General features: G+C 40.6%; 1 protein-coding gene and 1 non-coding gene across 7 annotated transcripts in view; one reads left to right on the top strand and one right to left on the bottom strand.

Annotated features, from left to right (window-relative positions):
* The window catches only part of AGPS (alkylglycerone phosphate synthase), a 133574-nt gene that overhangs the window by 8886 nt on the left and 103273 nt on the right, over positions 1–21415 (top strand). The gene's annotated exons all lie outside the window — the stretch shown is intronic.
* On the bottom strand, positions 1663–1735 carry TRNAW-CCA (transfer RNA tryptophan (anticodon CCA)). The gene has a single exon. It is a non-coding gene; the product is annotated as a tRNA-Trp (tRNA).

The raw sequence follows: 21415 nt of genomic DNA, 5'->3' as shown, positions 1-21415 counted from the left end.
TAAGTGATCTTCTTTTAGGCTGCAGAAAAATGGAGTTCTGTCGTAGTCAGATGAGATACTTCATGGAATGCTTTAAAAGCAAATGCTAAGCAACTCCTTTTGCTTTTATTTTCTTACTCTTGAAATAAGATATTAATAATAAACTAATCTTTATCAGATTGGTATGTTGGTTTCAAATCCAAACCAAACCAAAGGATTCTGAGTAGAGTTTACTCTATTTGTTGAGCTTTGGAGTAATATTTAGGTATACCTCTGTCCCTCATCTGAGTTCAGAATGAATTGAGAAGTAAGATTCAGAACATAGACAGATGGCTTGAAAATGTCCGCTTTATTACCAGTAAAGCTGGTGGCAGCATATGGCTTAGGTCAGGGCTGCCTAACATTTGCCCTTCGTTAGTTGTGCTCAGTCATAGGTCACGCTGGACCACGGAAGGGCAGAGCCAGCTCTGGTAAGCCTCGTACAGGGCACTGAAAGACTCGAGCATAACCTCTCCCTAGCGGATGTATTGCAGAGGCAGAGAAAGGGCTGACCCTAGGTTCCTACTGCCTCTTTTCAGAAGCAACTGACCGCAAAAGTCATTCTTCCCATGAGAAAGAGTGAATATATGAGGGCTAGGGAGAGGACAGGACTGTTACCTTTCTGAAGTTCCTCCACATTGGAAGCTGGAGGCTGGAGAATAGAGATTTTGCTAGAATGTTTTTGGAGAAATTGAGAGAAAGGGCTGAAAACTTTTTGGTAAATAAAAGTCTTCCACCTGCATCATTTGCTTGTTATCCCCATTGCCTCCTGAATATGTTATCATGTCCTTGGTAGGGCAGTTTGGGTTCTCCGGAAGGATCTGTCTAAATCAGCCTTTCCAGGCTATCTTTTATTTCCTGATACCTACTGTGTATTCTAGCTGCATACCAGAATTATTGCTGTTCCCCAAATGTGGTCTTCCCTTTCCCTTTTGTTTCTTTGATATGTTAATGTGTCTCCAAGTATAGTATAAATAGCACTGATGGTTCTGAGATAATTTGGGGGTGGTATAAACTTATTTTATTACCTGTACCCCAGAAGCCTTCTTCATGTTCGTTTCCAGTGCCACCTACCCCCCAGGATAACCACTACCTTGACTTTTAACACAGTGGCTTGGATTTGCTTGTTTTGGACTTAATGAAGTATTAATAATATAATGGAATCACATATGTACTGCTTTCTGTCTGGCTTTTTCCTTTAATATATTCATACACGTTGATGCTTCTGCTTGTATTTTGTTCATCTTCATTACTGAATAGTATTTCACTGAGTGGATATTTGCTCTGTTATTGATGGAGTGCTTGCTACTTTTAGGTTTGAGTGGTTATTTATTTATAATACTTTACAATATGGAGTACAAGTAAAACTAGTTTTTATTCCTGTTACTATATAAAAATAGGCTAAAGTAATTAAAATAGTATTTAATATATTCAATTTTCTTAAGTACATCAATTGTCTGTGGTAATAAACAAAATGAGCCTAGGTACTAAATCATGCTTAAGGTGAGGTAAGGTAAGGTGAAGTCGCTCAGTCGTGTCCGACTCTTTGCGACCCCATGGACTGTAACCTACTAGGCTTCTCCGTCCATGGGATTCTCCAGGCAAGAATACTGGACTGGATTGCCATTTCCTTCTCCAGGGGATCTTCCTGACCCAGGGATTGAACCTGGGTCTCCCGCATTGGAGGCAGACGCTTTAACCTCTGAGCCACCAGGGAAACAAATTGAATTTGTAAACACAGTGACCTTAAAGTCTTTGCAGTGTTCAAATAAACTTAATTATGAACTTAAAAGATTTCCACTTAAAACTGTAAGTCTAAGTCTGTGACTCAGTTACAGATTTTAAATTTGTTACAAGTCAGTCATTCTTACAGGCTCAGTTCAGTTCAGTTTAGTCGCTCAGTCGTGTCCGACTCTTTGCGACCCATGAATCGCAGCACGCCAGGCCTCCCTGTCCATCACCAACTCCCGGAGTTCACTCAGACTCACGTCCATCGAGTCTGTGATGCCATCCAGCCATCTCATCCTCTGTCATCCCCTTCTCCTCCTGCCCCCAATCCCTCCCAGCATCAGAGTCTTTTCCAATGAGTCAACTCTTTGCATGAGGTGGCCAAAGTACTGGAGCTTCAGCTTTAGCATCATTCCTTCCAAAGAAATCCCAAGGCTGATCTTCAGAATGGACCGGTTGGATCTCCTTGCAGGCTAGGTGCTGTTAAATTTTGTAACTATGTAAAAGATCGGTTTTTGTTCAGCTTTCTTACAATTATTAACATCTGACTTTGATTCTCTTAAGCATCCCTGTATTACTTCTAGGTCTCTCTGTAGTTGAAGTATGCTTACTGGTTTCAAATAGGAAAAGGTGTACGTCAAGGCTGTATATTGTCACCCTGCTTATTTAACTTAGATGCAGAGTATATCATGAGAAACGCTGGACTAGAAGAAACACAAGCTGGAATCAAGATTGCCGGGAGAAATACCAATAACCTCAGATATGCAGATGACACCACCCTTATGGCAGAAAGTGAAGAGGAGCTAAAAAGCCTCTTGATGAAAGTGAAAGAGGAGAGTGAAAAAGTTGGCTTAAAGCTCAACATTCAGAAAATGAAGATCATGGCATCTGGTCCCATCACTTCATGGGAAATAGATGGGGAAACAGTGGAAACAATGTCAGACTTTATTTTTGGGGCTCCAAAATCACTGCAGATGGTGACTGCAGCTATGAAATTAAAAGATGCTTACTCCTTGGAAGAAAAGTTATGACCAACGTAGGGATAACCAATCCTTTCTGAAGGAGATCAGCCCTGGGATTTCTCTGGAAGGACTGATGCTAAAGCTGAAACTCCAGTACTTTGGCCACCTCATGCGAAGAGTTGACTCATTGGAAAAGACTTTGATGCTGGGAGGGATTGGGGGCAGGAGGAGAAGGGGACGACTGAGGATGAGATGGCTGGATGGCATCACGGACTCGATGGACGTGAGTCTGAGTGAACTCCGGGAGTTGGTGATGGACAGGGAGCCCTGGCGTGCTACAGTTCACGTGGTCACAAAGAGTCAGACACGACTGAGCAACTGAACTGAACTGAACTACTCATTAAGGAAAGCTGTTGCAGTTCTAAGTACCTGCAGTCACTTTTGAGAAGGGAGTGTTGCTTCTTGAGTGAGATCATCTTCATGCTGACTAAGAAACATACTGTATTGTATATAATATTTGGCCTTGCCAGTCTATCTCAAGTTACTAACCAGATATTTGGGCCAGGATGGTGACCAGGTTCTTGGTAATAACTGTACTGGGACTCTCCAAACTATTTATACTTGCCATGTCAGCCACCTCATGCCATCAAGTGGGGAGTATTCGTATATCTCAGGATCTTGTAACCAAGTAATAGAAATTATTTAATTTTTATATTCACAGTTTACGACTCCCACTCAGATTGATTATGCGGTTGCATTTTGAATTTCTTCTGAAGATGTTTGAACTTTCTAGCATCAGGGATATTAAAATGACACCCACTTGAATTCTATTCTGTTGTCAACTGGAATTTTGTAAATTACTCTCCACTAGAGCTTTCTGTGACGGTGTGGATGCTCTGTGGTCTGCACTCTTCAGTGTGGTAGCCACTCAGCACATGTGGCCATTGAGCACTTGAGATGCAGCTAACGTGACTGAGGAGCCAAGTTTTAAATTTCTTATACTTTTAATTCATTTAAATTTAAATAGGCACATATAGCTAGTGATACATTAGCACAGCTATATTTTGAAACTTAACTCATTACCTGTCCTTTCTTGTTCCCAGATGAAGTTACTGTTCTGAGTTCTCCTATTTCTCTAAGCGTTAGCCTTAGTCTTGAACTTCTTCCCATCCCCCCCCCCCGACTTTTAAAAATTGAAGGATGATTGATTGAACAATGTTACGTTAGCTTCAGGTGTACAACATAGTGATTTGGTCTTTTCATACGTTGCAAAACATTCCACCACGGTGCGCCTGCTTCCTTGTTGCCGTCGTTGTTGGCTGGCCACTAAGTCATGTGCGACTCTTTGGGACCCCATGGACTGTAGCCCGCCAGGCTCCTCTGACCATGAGATTTCCCAGGCAAGAATACTGATGTGGGTGGTCATTTCCTTCTCCAGGGGATCTTCCAGACCCAGGGATCGAACTATTGTCTCCTGCATAGGCAGGTGGATTCTTTGCTACTGAGCCACCAGGGAAGCCCTCTGTTACCATGGAAAGTTATTACAATATCATTGACTTATAATCGTTAACTGTACCTGACATCTCTATAACTTATTTCTTTTTATAACTGGAAGTTTGCACTTCTTAATCTCCCTCACCTACTTCGCTTATCTCCCCAACCCCCTTCCCCTTGGCAGCCATTACCAGTTAGTTCTCTGTATGAATGAGTCTCATTTTTTTCTGTTTTATGTTTGTTCATTTGTTTTATTTTTAGATCCCACATATAAGTGAAATCATACAGTATTTGTCTTTCTCAGTCTGACTTATTTCACATAGCATAATTCCCTGTAGGTTCATCCATGTTGTCACAAATGGCAAGACTTCATTCCTTTTTTAATGGCCAAATATGCCAGTAATAGTCCATTGCACGTATGCCATGCATTTTCCTTTCTTCTTCTTCGTATTTTATTTCCTTATTGGTTGTATCGTGTCTTGGTTTCAGCACACTGGCTCTTTGTTGTGGCGCCCGGACTCCCTGTTTGTGGTGCGTGGGCCCAGTGGTTGGGGCACTCGGACCCTGGAGCGCCCTGGAGCGCGCAGGCTCAGTAGTTGCAGGGCGTGGTCTTAGTTGCTCAGGGGCGTGTGGGATCTTAGTTCCGCAACCAGCGATTGAACCCACCCACATCCCCACCATCAAAAGGCGGCTTCTTAACCAGTGGACCACCAGGGAAGTCCTCATATATTTTATCACCTCTTCATCTATTGGTGGACACTTCCATACCTTGGGTTTTGTAGATAATGCTACAGGGAGACCCGCTGGAGAAGGACACGCAGTCCGCTCCAGTATTCTTGCCTGGAGAATCCCATGGACAGAGGAGTATGGTGGCTACAGTCTAGGGTGTCACAAAGGAGTCAAAGACAACTTAGTGACTAAACAACAACAGCAATGTACTTATTACCATTTTGTCAGTTGTTTTGGGGGTGTTTTTGGTAGTTTGTTTTTCCTTTCTTTTTGCTCTCCTGTCTTGTGACTTGATGATTGTCTTTAGTGTTACTTCAGATTCCTTTCTCTTGTGTGTGTGTATCTATTACAGGTTTTTGGTTTGAGGTTCCTGTGAGATCCATTCATGTTTTTGGTTGTACTGGGTCTTTGTTGCAGCGCGGGCTCCTCACTGTGCTGTGCAGGCTTCCCTAGTCGCTGCTCACAGGCTTTTCTAGTCGGTGCACTCAGCCTCTCTGCTTAGGGCACAGGGCCTCAGTAGTTGTGGCACGTGGGCTCTGAAGTGTGCATGGTCAGCAGTTACCCTGGGCTTCTCTGGGTGTGGTGCATGGGCCTAGGTACCCTGGGGCATGTGGAATCTTAGTTCCCCAACAAGAGATTGAACCTACGCCCTCTTCTTAGAAGGCACATTCTTAATCACTGGACCACCAGGGAAATCCCCCATGAGACACATATATAGCAATCATTTATACTTGGTGATTTTTAAGTTGCTGGTCTCTGAATTTCAGATGTATTTTAACAGTTCTGCGATTTTACCGCTTCCCCCATTGTTAATTTTGATATCATATGTTAACATTCTTTTTGTGGATACACACTTATTGTAGATACAGATGACTTTTGCTGCTTTTGTCTTTTAACCTTCTGGTTAGCTTTATAAGTGGTTGCTCTACTATCTTTTATATCCATTTGTATAATTGCCTTTACCAATGAGGTTTTTCCTTTTACATTGAGTACTTTTCTTTTTTTTTCCTGGCCATGCCACATGGCATGCAGGATCTTAGTTCCCCAGCCAGGAGTTGAGCCTACCACCTTGCAGTGGAAACATAGAATCTTAACTGCTGGACTGCCAGGCCCAGTGCTTTTCATATTTCTAGTTGTGGCCTTTAATTTTCTGCGTAGAGAAGTTCCTTTAACATTTCTTACAAAGATGGGTTCATGGTGCTAAACTTGTACCTCTTTGCTTGTTTGTAAAATTATTAGTAGTCTCTCTTTCAAATCTGAATGAAAGGTTTTTCAGGGAGAGTATTCTTGGTCTAGATTTTCTCCTTCTATCGCTTTAAATATGTGTCATACCACTGCCTTCTAGCCTGTAGAGTTTTTACTGAAAAGTCAGCTGATAGGTTTATGGGAGTTCCTCTGTCCGTAACTTATTGCTTTCCTCTTGCTGTTTTTTTTTTTTTTTTTAATTCTCTCTTCTTTAGTTTTAATTTTTGCCATTTTAACTACAGTGTGTCTTGGCATAGTCGTTTTTGGTTTGATCGTGTTTGGGACTGTCTGCGTTTCCTAAACCTGAATGTTTGTTTCCTGTCCCAGGTTAGGAAAGTTTTGAATATATTCTGTGCCCCTTTCTGTCTTCAGAGACAGCTGTAATGAGATGTTAGTACCCTTGATATTGTTCTACAGAGCTCTTAAATAAACTGCACCTTTTTTTTAAAAAAAAATTCTTTTCTCTTCTTTCTGTTCAGCTTGGGTGATTTCCACTGGTCTGTCTTCTAGTTTGTTGATCTGTTCCTCTGTATTGATTCTAGTGTGCTTTAAAATTTTAGTTATTGTGTGTTTTTATTTCTGGTTCTTTGTTTTCTCTTTGTTAAACTTCTCACTGTGCTCATTCTTCTAAGTTTGTTGAGCATTTATATGATCATTACCTTGAACCTTATTGAGTAGATTGCTTATCTCCACTTGTTTTAGTTCTTCTGGGATTTCGACTTGTTACTTTGTTTGAACATAGTCTCCGTTTCCTTTTTCTGCCTCATTCCTGTGTGGCCGGCTGTGTATTGGCTTGGGAAGTCCTGGAGCTGGTGCCTATCTACTGGTTGATAAGTAAGCCCCAAGTGCCAGTATGCTAGAGGGAGGAATCCAGAAGGGTGCTTTGAAGCGCTGTTGTTTTCATGGTAGAATGAGCTTGTCGAAGTACTTCACCAGTGTCTGTCCCCAGGGCAAGTCCCGGTTGGCTCCTGCCTCTCCCAGGAAGCTTGCCAAGATTAGCAAGCAGGCCTAACCCAAGTCTCCTTTCAAATTTCTGCCTGTGTGCTGGCACTAAGAGTGTGTGAGATTTTGCATGCACCCTCGAGAGTGGAGTCTGTTCCTACAGCCCTCCAGCTGTCCTATGTGCAAGTCCCACTGGCTTTCAAACCCAGCCATCCTGGGGACTCGTTTTCCCGGTGCCGGACCCCAGGCTGGGAGGTCCAATGTGGGCCTCAGACCCCTCAGTGCTTGAGGAGAACCTCTCCGTGGATTCCATTGTCCTTCTGATTGTGGATTGCCTGTCTGGGCTTGTGGCCCTTGAGTATAAAATGCCTCTGCCCCGCTTACCTATCTTATGGTTCCTTCTTTATATCCACAGTTATAGGAAGCCGTTTCTGCATCATAGATAGTTGCTCTGTAGATAGTTGTAATTTTGGTTTTCCTGTGGGAGAAGATTAGCTCAGGGTCTTCCTACTCTGCCGTCTTGGCCATGCCACTCTTTTCACTCTTTTAGGATTAAACTGTCTTTTGAATTAATTTATTCAAATTAATAATTCTATGGTTCCTCTGCTGCTTTTGTACACGTTTATCTCATCTGATCCTCACAATCACACATTTTATAGATTAGTAACTGAAGCTCATAGACACTTGCCAGAAAATAGTCACTTGTTAGCTAGTAAGAGCAGAGCTTAGATTTGAGTCCAGATCTTTTCTCTCGAATCTAGAGCTTTTTTCGTGATTCTGTACTGATACTACCAAGTTGTGCTCATTTTTTCTTCACAATCTTCCTCACACTCATTTTGCACATTAAGCAAGTATTTATCAGTCACTTGTGTTCTAGGTCCTTGGGCTGCATCAGTCAACAAAATGGACAAAAATTTTTGCCCTCATGAAGTTTACACTTTAATGAGTGAAATGGGTAATCATTATGTTTAGTTAAACTATGAATTCTTATAGAAGATAAGTGCTGTGGAAAAAAGAAAAAAATGGAGCAGAGTTAGGAGGTAGGGTTCAGATTTTAATAGGATGTTATTGGAGGACATGGCATTTGAACGGATATTTGAAGATGACAGAATTTAACTGTGTTCATATCTAGTCAGATGAGCATCCCAGGCTGAAGAGTAGTGTGTGCAGACACCCTAAGGGGAGGTGCGCACGTGCCCCACTGGGAGAGTACACTGAGACCAGTGCAGCTACAGTCACGTCACGAGCAACATCCTGCCGCCAACCGCTCCTTAAAGTCTGTACCTTTAAAATCTCGACTTCTCGTTTTCCCGTCTCTTTTGTTTTAGGCAAGGTCTCTTCCTCCCAGTATATTTTCTGACTTCCACATCTCATACCATTCTCTGGAAAACCTTTGTGTATTTGACACTAGGCTTCAGGATCATTGTTTTGGGGATCTTTTCTTTTTGTTTTTGAGAATTGAGGAAAAGGCACACTGGGTTTGTTACCTCTTCCCCATGATTTCTCATATGAACAGTAACTCTAAAAAAATACTGTTACGCAATGTATCAGTATCATGCAATGTAACATGTAGTCCTGGAATGCCGGGGTCCAGCCCCGGTGGATCCAGGGTAATTCGAAGCGGGGACAATGTGGCAAGGAGAAGCCTATTTATTTAGAAACATAAAAAGAAGTTAGGAAGAAATAGTGTAGTAGGAAAATTTAGTGGAGAAAAGATCCTGAATAACTTGGTTTACAGGGAAAGCCAATAAAACTTCAGGACAAGAAGTTTGCACCATCTACGTTGGGCCACTGGCACCTGTTTGAATAGTGGAGGTTGCCCTGCCTTGGGCTCCCTCTCTCACGGATCTTAGAAGCCAGGGCAAGTAAGTAGACATGGCGAGCCTCCACGCCCCAGATGGGAATTCAGCCAGAAAATAGAGTAAGAAAAGAAGACATGGGGGAAACCAGTCTTTCCAGTGACTGGCCCCTCCTCTATTGTCCAGAAAGGCCTTTTATACCTTTTTTTGTACATAGAGATTAATGAATAATATAAAATTATGCAGCATCAGCGGCCCTGACTCTTATAGAGACCAGGCTTTCTCTATGCATACCTAGTTGTATACACAAGTCTTAGGTGATTTACATCATCTTCTGGCCAGAAGGCCAGTTAACATTTTACAGCCCTCTTCTGATAAGGGTTTGTCAACCAGAAGACTTACTTGCCTTAACAGTGTTGTTCTTCCCAAAGTCTGGTGCCACTCCCAGAAAGCACTAAGTAAAGTTACATTCTTACATAGCAAGGATGCAACAGTTTACAACAATGAAAGAAGTACGGAGATTTATAACAGAGAGAAAGTTAATTAACTCAAAAGTCTAGTGTTGCTAACATCGAAACTACTATATTCCTATTTCTGCATCCCGATTACATACATTGATTAATATCCTCCAGGTGCCTAAAAGATAAAGAATATGGAGGCCTGGCAGCAGTCATTGACTCAGCAGTGAAACTCGTTGCCAATATGATTTTTAGCTTTTTAGAAAAGGCTCCGTATCTTTAAGATGCTTTAAGCTTCGTGCCTCTCGCGGTTGGGGGCCTGTAAGCAATTCACAAGTTTGTAAAAGTCCCCAACTGTTAGGCAAGTTAGAGAGCCATCAAAGGGGTTTGAGCTGAAACATCCTTTTCATATGCAGGAGACTAATTGGACCTCTAAGTTAACGTTTTCCAGAGAAAGGTGGTGGTGTGTGGAAAGCACAGTACAATAGGGCAGGCAGACTCTGGTTTTGGGGGGTAGATGTTCAGAAAAACCCAGGGGGAACCCCTGAAGCCTGACTCGCCTTGCCCATCAGGCCTCTCTGCATGACCTTGTCATGGGTGGGATCTCCCGTGCTGGCTCCCGGCACTGGAGCTTTTACTTTGACCAAAAATGAAGAATTGGACATTATTTGAATCCTAGGAGAATGACTGCTGTCATGTTTGAGCTGTTTCAATCTTATAATTTAAGAAAGCAACTTTCTAGAAATTCAGATAAAAAGAAATTATATGGTTTGTCCTGGGTTGCTAAGGAGAAACCGAAATATGACCCTAGCAAGCCTAGGAACCTTTTCTTAACTCTGGTTCTCTGAGGTCATGAGGAGGGACAGAGATGTGAGGCAACTGGCTTAGATGTGCAAATTTAAACTGCCTATTGTTATCAGTAGATACTGTATGAAAAAAAGTGAAAGTGTTAGTCGCTTAGTCCATACTTACTCAGTTAGCTCATACTTACTGTTTGTGCAAATCCCTCTATATGGGGAGATACACTTTAAGGATTATACTGTCAGCAGTTTCCTTTTTCTCCCAACATATTATTTTGAAAAAATTTAAACATACTGCGAAGTTGAAATCATAGCTTGATAGTTAAGGAGTGTTGGAGTCAGAAGACCAAGATTTAAGTCCTCATTGTGAAGTGTCCTGTTTATGTGTTCGTGGAAAACTTACTGACTCTCAGCCTGTTTTCTCATGACTTAAGTAGAGATAATAACACCTACATCATTGGGTTGAGGTGAGAGGGAAATGAAATAATCATTGGGAAAGTTTAGCTTTACAGCATTATGCAGTACTGTTACTACTGAAGTGAACTGTACAGAAAGGAGTCATAGGACCTTGTGCTGAAGTAGTTTCTGAAGGTGGAAGCACAGCAAGCGGTAGGAAGTCCTCAGTGGAGATCATGGCATTTCAATAGCAAGAGCAGAATTCTGATAAATGTCACTTTATGCATTAGAGGTGGAAACAGTGACACTTTATTTTCTGGGCTCCAAAATCACTGCAGATGGTGACTGCAGCCATGAAATTAAAAGACAACTGCTCCTTGGAAGAAAAGCTATGACCAGCCTAGACAACATATAAAAAGCAGAGACATTACTTTGCCGACAAAGGTCCGTCTAGTCAAAGCTATGGTTTTTCCGGTGGTCATGTATGGATGAGAGAGTTGGAGTATAAAGAAAGCTGAGCACCAGAGAATTGATGCTTTTGAACTGTGGTGTTGGAGAAGACTCTTGAGAGTCCCCCGAACTGCAAGGAGATCCAGCCCGTCCATCCTAAAGGAAATTAGTTCTGAATATTCATTGGAAGGACTGATGCTGAAGCTGAAACTCCAATCCTTTGGCCACCTGATGTGAAGAGCTGACTCATTTGAAAAGACCCTGATGCTGGGAAAGTTTGAAGGCAGGAGGAGAAGGGGATGACAGAATGAGATGGTTGGATGGCATTACCAACACAAAAGGACATGAGTTTGAGTGAACTCTGGGAATTGGTGATGGAAAGGGAAGCCTGGCGTGCTGCAAGTCCATGGAGTCACAAAGAGTAGGACACAACTGAGCGATGGAACTGACTGATGCATTAGAGAGGAAAGGAAGAAGCCGAAGAGTAGAGAGCATCAGCAGTTTCTCATGCTACATGGGAAGCTGCTGGTCAGTGGCCTGCTCATGTTGGTCACCCTTGTGCTCTTTCTCACTTCGCAGCTCTTTTCCATTGCTCTTAGGAGTCGTGGCCCACTGCTGCTTCTACTTGGTATGTGGCCTTGGAATATATTGGAATGTAAACGAAGGTATTATTATCCTGAAGAAAAATTATCTGATAAATCATTGTCTTAATTTTTATGCTTTGTAACCGTTTTAATATGTATTAACTAGGAAAATTTCCATAAGAGATCAACTTTGCAGAATTTGGATCAGTAAATATTGTCTCTGTATAGCTTTCATTCCCCCTTCCAGCATAACCCATTATAAAACTTGGGTATAAATCTGTCCACCTCCTCTGTCCTGTAACCAAATCTCCGTTTCCTGTTCTCCCTTCTCCTGTCTTCCACAGAGGGAGTGCCCCCACTTTGTCCTCTTGCTGCCTTCAGTTCAGTTCAGTTCAGTCACTCAGTCGTGTCCGACTCTGCGACCCCATGAATTGCAGCACGCCAGGCCTCCCTGTCCATCACCAACTCCCGGAGTTCACTCAGACTCACGTCCATCGAGTCAGTGATGCCATCCAGCCATCTCATCCTCTGTCGTCCCCTTCTCCTGCCCCCAATCCCTCCCTAGCATCAGAGTCTTTTCCATTGAATCAACTCTTCACATCAGGTGGCCAAAGTACTGGAGTTTCAGCTTTAGCATCATTCCTTCCAAAGAAATCCCAGAGCTGATCTCCTTCAGAATGGACTGGTTGGATCTCCTTGCAGTCGAAGGGACTCTCAAGAGTCTTCTCCAAGACCACAGTTCAAAAGCATCAATTCTTTGGTGCTCTGCCTTCTTCACAGTCCAACTCTCACATCCATACATGGCTACTGGAAAAACCATAGCCTTGACTAGATGGACCTTAGTCGGCAAAGTAATGTCTCTGCTTTTGAATATGCTGTCGAGGTTGGTCATAACTTTTCTTCCAAGGAGTAAGCGTCTTTTAATTTCATGGCTGCAATCACCATCTGCAGTGATTTTGGAGCCCCCCAAAATAAAGTCTGACACTGTTTCCACTATTTCCCCATCTATTTCCCATGAAGTGATGGGACCAGATGCCATGATCTTTGTTTTCTGAATGTTGAGCTTTAAGCCAACTTTTTCACTCTCCTCTTTCACTTTCATCAAGAGGCTTTTAGCTCCTCTTCACTTTCTGCCATAAGGGTGGTGTCATCTGCATATCTGAAGTTATTGATATTTCTCACAGCAATCTTGATTCCAGCTTGTGTTTCTTCCAGTCCAGAGTTTCTCATGATGTACTCTGCATATAAGTTAAATAAGCAGAGTGACAATATACAACCCCTATTTTGTTACAAAACTCTTCTCAGGTCAGTCCTCTCCTATAATGCAGTGAGTTAAAGGTTTTTCTCTTTTGCTCCTTTCCTTCAATTCCAGTCTCTTCTGATTTTGATAGTTTGGGTGAGAGCAGCTTGGTTTTTAAATCATTTGTATTATTACTGGCTATATTCCCCACACTGTACTTTTCACCTGTGACTCATTTATTTTGTAGCTAGAAGTCTGTACCTCTTAATCTCCCTCACTTGTTTCTCATCCCTCCATCCATCTCCCCTCTGACAACCACCTGTTTGTTCTCTGTACGCATGACTCTGTTGCTGTGAGTTTGTTCATTTGTTTAGTCTTTTAGATTCCCACATATAAGAGAACTCATACAGTATTTGTCTTTCTCTGACTTATTTCACCTAAGATAATACCCTCTAGGTCTGTACATGTTGTTGCAGATAGCAAGATTCCGTTCTATTTTGTGGCTGAATTATATTCCATTATGTGTATGTCAGACATGTCTCTTTAGGTGTTGGCTACAATTTTGGCTATTGTAAACAATAATGCATTGAAACATATCTTTTTTCAAAACAGAGTTTTGTTTCTTTGGGTGAATCCTTAGGAGTAGAATTCCAGGGGCATATGGTAATTCTGTCTTTACTTTTTTGAGGAGCTTCCACACTGTTTTCCATGGTGGCCGCACCCTGTATATCCCTACCAGCAGTGTCCGCTGCCGCTGCTAAGTCACGTCAGTCGTGTCCGACTCTGTGTGACCCCGCAGATGGCAGCCCACCAGGCTGCCCTGTCCCTGGGATTCTCCAGGCAAGAACACTGCATGAGGGTTCCCTTTTCTCCGCGTCAGGACTCTGATTTTAAAATGAACACCCAAGGTAATATTTATATTCCCAAGAAGTTTGAGAACCTCTGTGGTTGTGATTGGGTCCAGATTTTAGTATTTCCTTTTCTCTCCCCTAAACTTTGTGGTGTTCATTTTTTTTTTTTCTTGTGGGTTTGCCAGAAGCAAAGATAACAATCCCAACTACTTGTCGTTTAAAGTAGAAGGGGCTGCTGCTTATTATTGTTACTATTTTAAGTTAAAAAATAAAACAACTTGTTACAGCTAGAATACCACGTATATCAAGCAGATGTGGACTCCGGTCTTGGCCTTTTTAGGGTCTTGTCAAGGTATTGAGTTGTCCCCTGGAGGACAGCTAAGAAAGGAAACTCAGAGGCTTGGTTTTCATGGTAAAATGACGTACAGATTTTTAGAGACATTCATACTGTCTTGTTTGGTTTTATAGTTTTTGCAAAAATGAAAGGCTGTAGCATAAATGGCCTTTGGTCCCTTACAGGCTGGTCAGTATAAAAAGCTTGTGATAAAGTTCCTCTTCTATTTTCCGCCAAACTGGAGAGAGCAATGAAAGTTAAGTGACATTTTCCTAGCTCAGTGTAGACAAATTCTGGAATTGATTACCTAAATTGCCACATTGATTAGATCACAAGTGGACAGTGGATAAACCAAATTTGAAGTATAGTTCAGGGAGCACACATAGTCAAGGGAAGTATATCTTTGTTCTTTGTCTTTTGCTGAGACAATTTCCTGATACAGATTTGGGCTATTTTCCTCAGTTACATAGACCGATACATGGAGAGTGAACAGTGGAATGATTGTGCCTTTCCAGGTCTTCAGATAGCAAGTTTGCGTGTGTGTGTGTGTACTGCTGCTCCTGCTAATGAGTCGCTTCAATCGTGTCCTGACTCTGTGGCCCTACGGACTGTAGCCCACGAGGCTCCTCTGTCAATGGGATTCTCTAGGCAAGAGTACTGGAGTGGGTTGCCAGGCCCTCCTCCACCCTAGCACAAAATACTTGGAATATATACTACCATAGGTATGAATGACTGATACTCTGTGTTTCCATTTTCAGTGTGGAAATTGAAACAATTCAAACAGCATTGAAACAATTCAATTCAAACAATAATGAATTTCCAGTTGGTAGAATATGGTAGGGTACAAGTGTGGGGGTAAGGAAACATACCCAAGGAGACTGCAATGAGTAATGAGTCCAGGTTGTCCTCTCGAGGGGTGACGCTGGCCTTACTTTATTTACCCCAGGCATCTTTGTGCCTCTAAAGATTTCCCCCACACCTGAATATTCCTTTTTCCTCCATTCATTAATTTATATCGAGTATAATAGGAATTGGACATTAGGGACATAACTTTTAGCCTTTGAATTCAGGTCTTAAAAAGTTTCTTTACAGTACCAGAGTCTTGCAAGCTATAAAGAGTTGACTGTAGGAAATTAAATATGTATTTGATTTGCTATGTATTTGATGCTGACTCATTGGTAATGGAATTCTGTCATTTAAAAAGAAACCAGCAATTTGCAGAGATTGCTGAGTAAACCAGCAGTGGGCTTTATAATGAACCATCATGGAATTTCTGTATGTATGTCAAAGAAAGGATTGTTTTCTTGGAACATAGAGAACTGCACTGAGACTCAAAGGGTTGAGCTGTGTATTTGCGTCAGGTTCAGAGTTGTGCTAATCACACTTTTTAGTTCATGGCGTTTGCCTGTGAACAAATGTGAGGACTCTTATTTTTATTTCCTCAGTCTCTGATTTCTAATCCCATCTCCCCTTTCCAAATGTACCCTTGAATATTCTTAATTATGTGTATATGTGTTTTATAAAATATGTAGCATTATTTAGTGTATTTTTAATTTGCCTAAATGGTGTAATGCTATAGATCATATTGTTTCCCCTTTTGCATTCACTACTGTTAAAAAAAAACCTTCATATTTCTGTATCTGTTGAGTGTATCTGTCTACCTCTCTGCTTCTGATTGCTGCCTAGTATCAGGTTGGCCAAAAGGTTCGTTCAGGTTTTTCCGTTAGTGTCTTACAGGAAAAACCAAACAGACTTGCTGGCCTACTCAGTATCTCAGGGCATTTCCTTCCTACTCATTCATTTTGCCAGTGGTTGCCTCCAGCTATTCTTACGAGTAATGCTCTGGAGACTATATCACACAAGATTCCTGATGGAACTGTGTGTGAATTCCTGCCCAAAGTATACCTGGGAGTTGTAGAGCTGAGCCATGGAAATGACACTACATACGAAAAGTTAGCACCCCATTGCTCTGTGGAGTGGTTTGCCAGTAATGCTTACTGGTTCCTCTTTTCCATGCTCTTGCTGACAACTTCCTGTGTCCAAAATCTTATGTATAATCCCATTTACACAGTCACACAGGCTAAAGTTAGAAAACTGATTTATTACATGGAAGGGCCAGATTTTTATTACGGCAGGTAGTTTTAATTTAGGGGATATTGTCGGAAGACTGAAATTCATATTGAAGTTCAAAGGGTTGCATGGTAATATCCAGGCTTTGCAAGGAGAATGCACTGTAATCTTACTGATCTGTTCAGAAACCTGACCTTCTTAGGGTCCCAGAATTAATTGGACTTAGATAGTTTGACTTGTGTTAACTTCCTTCACTAGTGACCAAAAGTTGAAGTGCCAGTAGATAACTCACGATGAAAAAATTGTCAAGCCCCCTGGCCACTTCAGTAGGCCAGTTTTTCTCTGTAGGATATAAAAGTATAGTTAGAAGAGTTAATGAGTTTTATATGAGGGCAAGAGGAAATATTCTGTGATTCAGATATTTGACAGTGTTAGGCTTTCAAAGCCTGATGGCATTTATCTTCTTTTTTTTTTTTTAAGTTAAATTTTTTTAACAGTCTTAGAACTGGGAGATTTGTAGCAGTGTAAATTAAGTGGTGGTTATGTATGTCTTCTATTTGATTTTTTCTGTTCTTTTTTGTGGGGACTTTCCTGGTGGCTCAGCGGTAAAGAATCCTCCTGCCAATGCAGCAGCCCTGGGTTCGATCCCTGGGTGAGGTAGGTCCCCTGGAGAAAGAAATGGCAACCCACTCCAGTGTTCTTGCCTGGGAAATCCCATGGACAGAGGAGCTGGGGGTCTACAGTCCATGAGGTCACAAAGAATCGATATGACCTAGCAAATTAACAATCCTTTTTTGTAAAGGGGCTTTCTTTTTGTAGTACATAAATTGTTACACTTATAGCTAAGCTACTGCTGCTGCTAAGTCGCTTCAGTCGTGTCCGACTCTTAGGATTCTCAGGCTAGAATACTGGAGTGGGTTGCCATTTCCTTCTCCATATAGCTAAGCTACTTAGATTAATAACTATTTGAAAGGGTGGAGAAGGAAATGGCAACCCATCCAGTATTCTAGCCTGGAGAATCCTAGGGTCAGAGGAGCCTGGTGGGCTGCCATCTGCGGGGTCGCACAGAGTCGGACACGACTGACGCGACTTAGCAGCCGCAGCAGCATTTGAAAGGGGATTAGATGCACTCTTAGATCGAGACAGTAAGCATTGTAAATAGTTGTATGGGCGTTTTGCTATTGAATTTTTAGAAATAATTTTGTAGGACTTGTAGACTAAATATTAACATGATTTTAAATGTGTTTTAAATCATAAACATTTTAAATTAAATTTACAAGTAAATGGTGTCCTGCAGATTTCTCCTCTCTTTAGGCCTTTATATTTTTAATGGGACCTCAGCTTCAAATTTTTTTAAATAAAAGCTACTAGGAATAAAAAATAAAGGTTACAGATAATCATTACCTACACCGAATATAGATCTGTGTAAAGTAGGAATATTCACCAACCAATTGTATCATGTACTGAACTTGCATGAATGAAATAACTTCAGATTTTTATTAAAAAAAAGAGAAACTAGTAGGAATATGTTTCACTTATAGGTTTTTTTGGTAGCATATCTTTTCAGGGAAATATTTATTAAATCTTGGTATCTTTCTCAACACTTACTTTTTACTTCACTTTCATCATTTTCTTTAGATTATTTGGGTTTTAAAATAATAAAACACATTACCAGATAAGGATTTTAACTAGTACTAAAAAAACCCTTGAAAGATTAAAAAAATTTTTTAAACTTCTTAATATTATAATATATGTGGAATTAATTTGAATTTAACTGATCCTGAGCTTGGTTAGCTAGAAATTCAGCATTGGGGCTTAAGTTTCATACTTTAGTTTTTATTTTCCAAAAACTGAGATCATACGATCTTTTTCAATCACTAATAGGGAAATAGTAATCTGACTGTTACTATTAATCTATGTTTATATAGAGACTTAAAAATGAAAACTTCCCATTTTGAGAATGAAGAAGGAATTGTATGGTTTTGACAAAGATAATGCTAACCCTAAATTTCAGTTTAAAATTTTGCAAAAACAGCACTAGGAAATGCAGACCACTGAGTAAGTATAGCATGGGCGAATACTGCCACCTTGTGTATGTGTGATGGTATTTTAATGTCTCCTTTTCTTTTGTTATGCCAGCTAACACGAGGAGCTTTTTCACTGTTCGATACCGTGGTCAGATGTGTGTGTTTGTGCTCAGTCATCTTCGACTGTGTGCGACCCCGTGAACTGTAGCCCCCCAGCCTTATCTGTCCATGCAGTTTTCCAGGCAAGAATATTGAAGTGGGTTGCCATTTCCTCCTCCAGGGGATCTTCTCAACCCAGGGATCAAACCCTCATTTCTGACATCTTTTGCATTGGCAGGCAGATTTTTTACCACTGCGCCCCCTGGGAAGCACTATGGTCCAGTATATCAACGTGTAAAACATTGGCTTTGTGTGGGGGTCTGTGTGTGTGTAGTAAAATCGATCCAGCTTTTCTTCGCAGAAGAGGGAGGTCTTATATTTTGAAGACATTAAATTTGTAGTTAGCTGTAAAAATTGGCAAGTCTGAGAGATCAGTCTGATTAATTGATCTCTGTGGTTAGTTGAGAATTGAATTCTTTTATTTGAATCTTATGGAAAATTGAAGATTCTTTGATCATTCTCCATTTCAGTTTTTTAGTGCTTTGGAGTCATTATTCTGAATGGCAGAATTCATTATCCAGTAGATAAAGAGAGTATAAGTCATTGGGTGTACTAATACAACCAGATTCCTTGATTTTTAAAAAATGTTTTCCTTTAGATCAAATGCAGAAGAATGACTATAATAATAACAGGTAATAGTATTTAGAAGAATGTTAATGTGACGAAGAAGAGGTTCCTTTAAACCATTTTGGTTACCTGAGAGCATGACTTAGTAGTTTTCAAATATTACATGCCTGAAGAGGAAGAATGACAAGACTGAGAGTTCACTTCCAGTTAACTTAGCTGTGTAATCATGAGCTCTTCTCTGGGCACGCATTATTTTTAAATTTATTTTTTTATTGAAGGATAATTGCTCTACAGAATTTTGCTGTTTTCTGTCAAACCTCAAGATGAATCAGCCATAGGCATGCATTTATCCCCTCCCTTTTGAACCCCCCTCCCATCTCCCGCCCCATGCCACCCCTCTAGATTGATACAGAGCCCCTGTTTGAGTTTCCCAAGCCATAAAGCAAATTCCCGTTGGCTATTTAACATATGGTAATGTAAGTTTCTACGTTACTCTTTCCATATATCTCACCCTCTCCCCATATCCATAAATCTGTTTCTCCATTGCTGCCTGGTAAATAAGTTCTTCAGTACCATTTTTCTAGATTCCATAATTTGCATTAGAATATGATATTTATCTTTTCTTTCTGACTCTCTTCACTCTGTATAATAGGTTCTAGGTTCATCAACCTCATCAGAACAGAATCAAATGCAGTCCTTTTTATGGCTGAATAATATTCCATTGTGTTTCTATACCACGGCTTCTTTATCCATTCATCTGTCAGTGGACATCTAGGTTGCCTGCATGTTCCAGCTATTGGATATAGTGCTGCAATGAACAATGGGATACATGTGTCTTTTTCAGTTTTGGTTTCCTCAGGGTACATGCCTAGGAGTGGGATTGCTGGGTCATGTGGTGGTTTTATTCCTAATTTTTAAAGGAATCTCCATACTGTCTTCCATAGTGGCTTTACCAGTTTACATTCCCATCAACAGTGCAAGAGCGTTCCCTTTCCTCCACACCCTCTCCAGCATTTATTGTTTGTGGATTTTTTAATGAGGGCCATTCTGACCATTGTGAGGTGATATCCCATTGTACTTTTGATTTGCATTTCTCTAATAATGAGCGATCTTGAGCATCTTTTCATGTGTTAGGCAGCCATCTGTATGTCTTTGAAAAAAGGTCTAAGTCTTTACCCCACTTTTTGATTGGGTTGTTTGTTTTCCTGGCATTGAGTTGTATGAGCTGCTTGTATATTTTGGAAATTAATCCTTTGTCGGTTATTCATTTGCTTTTATTTTCTCCCATTCTGAGGGCTGTCTTTTCAGGTTGCTTATAGTTTCCTTTGCTGTGCAAAAGCTTTTCAGTTTAATCAGGTCCCATTTGTTTACTTTTGATTTTATTTCTGTTACTCTAGGAGGTGGGTCATTCAGGATCTTGCTTTGATTTATGTCTTCAAGTATTCTGCCTGTGTTCTTCTGAAGAGTTTTATAGTTTCTGGTCTCACATTTAGATCTTTAATCCATTTTCAGTTTATCTTTGTGTTTGGTGTTAGAACATGTTCTAATTTCATTCCTTTACATGTAGCTGTCCAGTTTTCCCAGCATCATTTATTGAAGAGGCTGTCTTTGCCTCATTGTATATTCTTGCCTCCTTTGTTAAAAATAAGGTACCCAGAGGTGCATGGGTTCATTTCTGGGCTTTCTATCTTGTTCCATTGGTCTATATTTCTGTTTTTGTGCCAGTACCATACTCTCTTGATGACTGTAGCTTTGTAGTATAATCTGAAGTCAGGCAGCTTGATTCCTCTAGCTCCATTCTTCTTTCTCAAGACTGCTTTGGCTATTCGGGGTTTTTTGTGTTTCCATATGAATTGTGAAAATTTTTGTTCTAGTTCTGTGAAATATGCCATTGGTAATTTGATAGGGATCACCTTGATTCTGTAGATTGCTTTTGGTAGTATAGTCATTTTCACAACATTGATTCTTCCTACCCAGGAACATGGCATATTTCTACATCTGTTTATGTCATCTTTGATTTCTTTCATTAGTGTCTTATAATTTTCTGTGTACAGTTCTTTTGTCTCCTTAGGTAAGTTTATTCCTAGATATTTCTTTTTGTTGCAATGGTGAATGGGATTGATTGCTTAATTTCTTTTTCTGATTTTTCATTGTTACTATATAGAAATGCAAGTGATTTCTGTGTATTGATTTTGTATCCCACAACTTTGCTAAATTCACTGATTAGCTCTAGTAATTTTCTGATACTATCTTTAGGGTTTTCTATGTACAGTATCATGTCATCTACAAACAGTGAGAATTTTACTTCTACTTTCCTGATATGGATTCCTTTTATTTCTTTTTCTTCTCTGATTGCTGTAGCTAGGACTTCCAGAACTGTGTTGAATAATGGTGGTAAAAGTGGACGCCCTTGTCTTGTTCCTGATCTTAGGGGGAATGCTTTCAGTTTTTCACCATTGAGAATAATGTTTGCTGTAGGCTTATCATATGGAGCCTTTACTATGTTGAGGTAGGTTCCTTCTATGCCCATTTTTTAAAGAATTTTAATGATAAATGGGTGCT

The sequence above is a fragment of the Ovis aries genome, chromosome 2 (assembly GCF_016772045.2).
Source record: "Ovis aries strain OAR_USU_Benz2616 breed Rambouillet chromosome 2, ARS-UI_Ramb_v3.0, whole genome shotgun sequence".
NCBI classification, from domain to species: Eukaryota; Metazoa; Chordata; class Mammalia; order Artiodactyla; family Bovidae; genus Ovis; species Ovis aries.
Note: the sequence above shows the minus strand (reverse complement) of the source record. Positions and strands in the feature narration are given on the sequence as shown.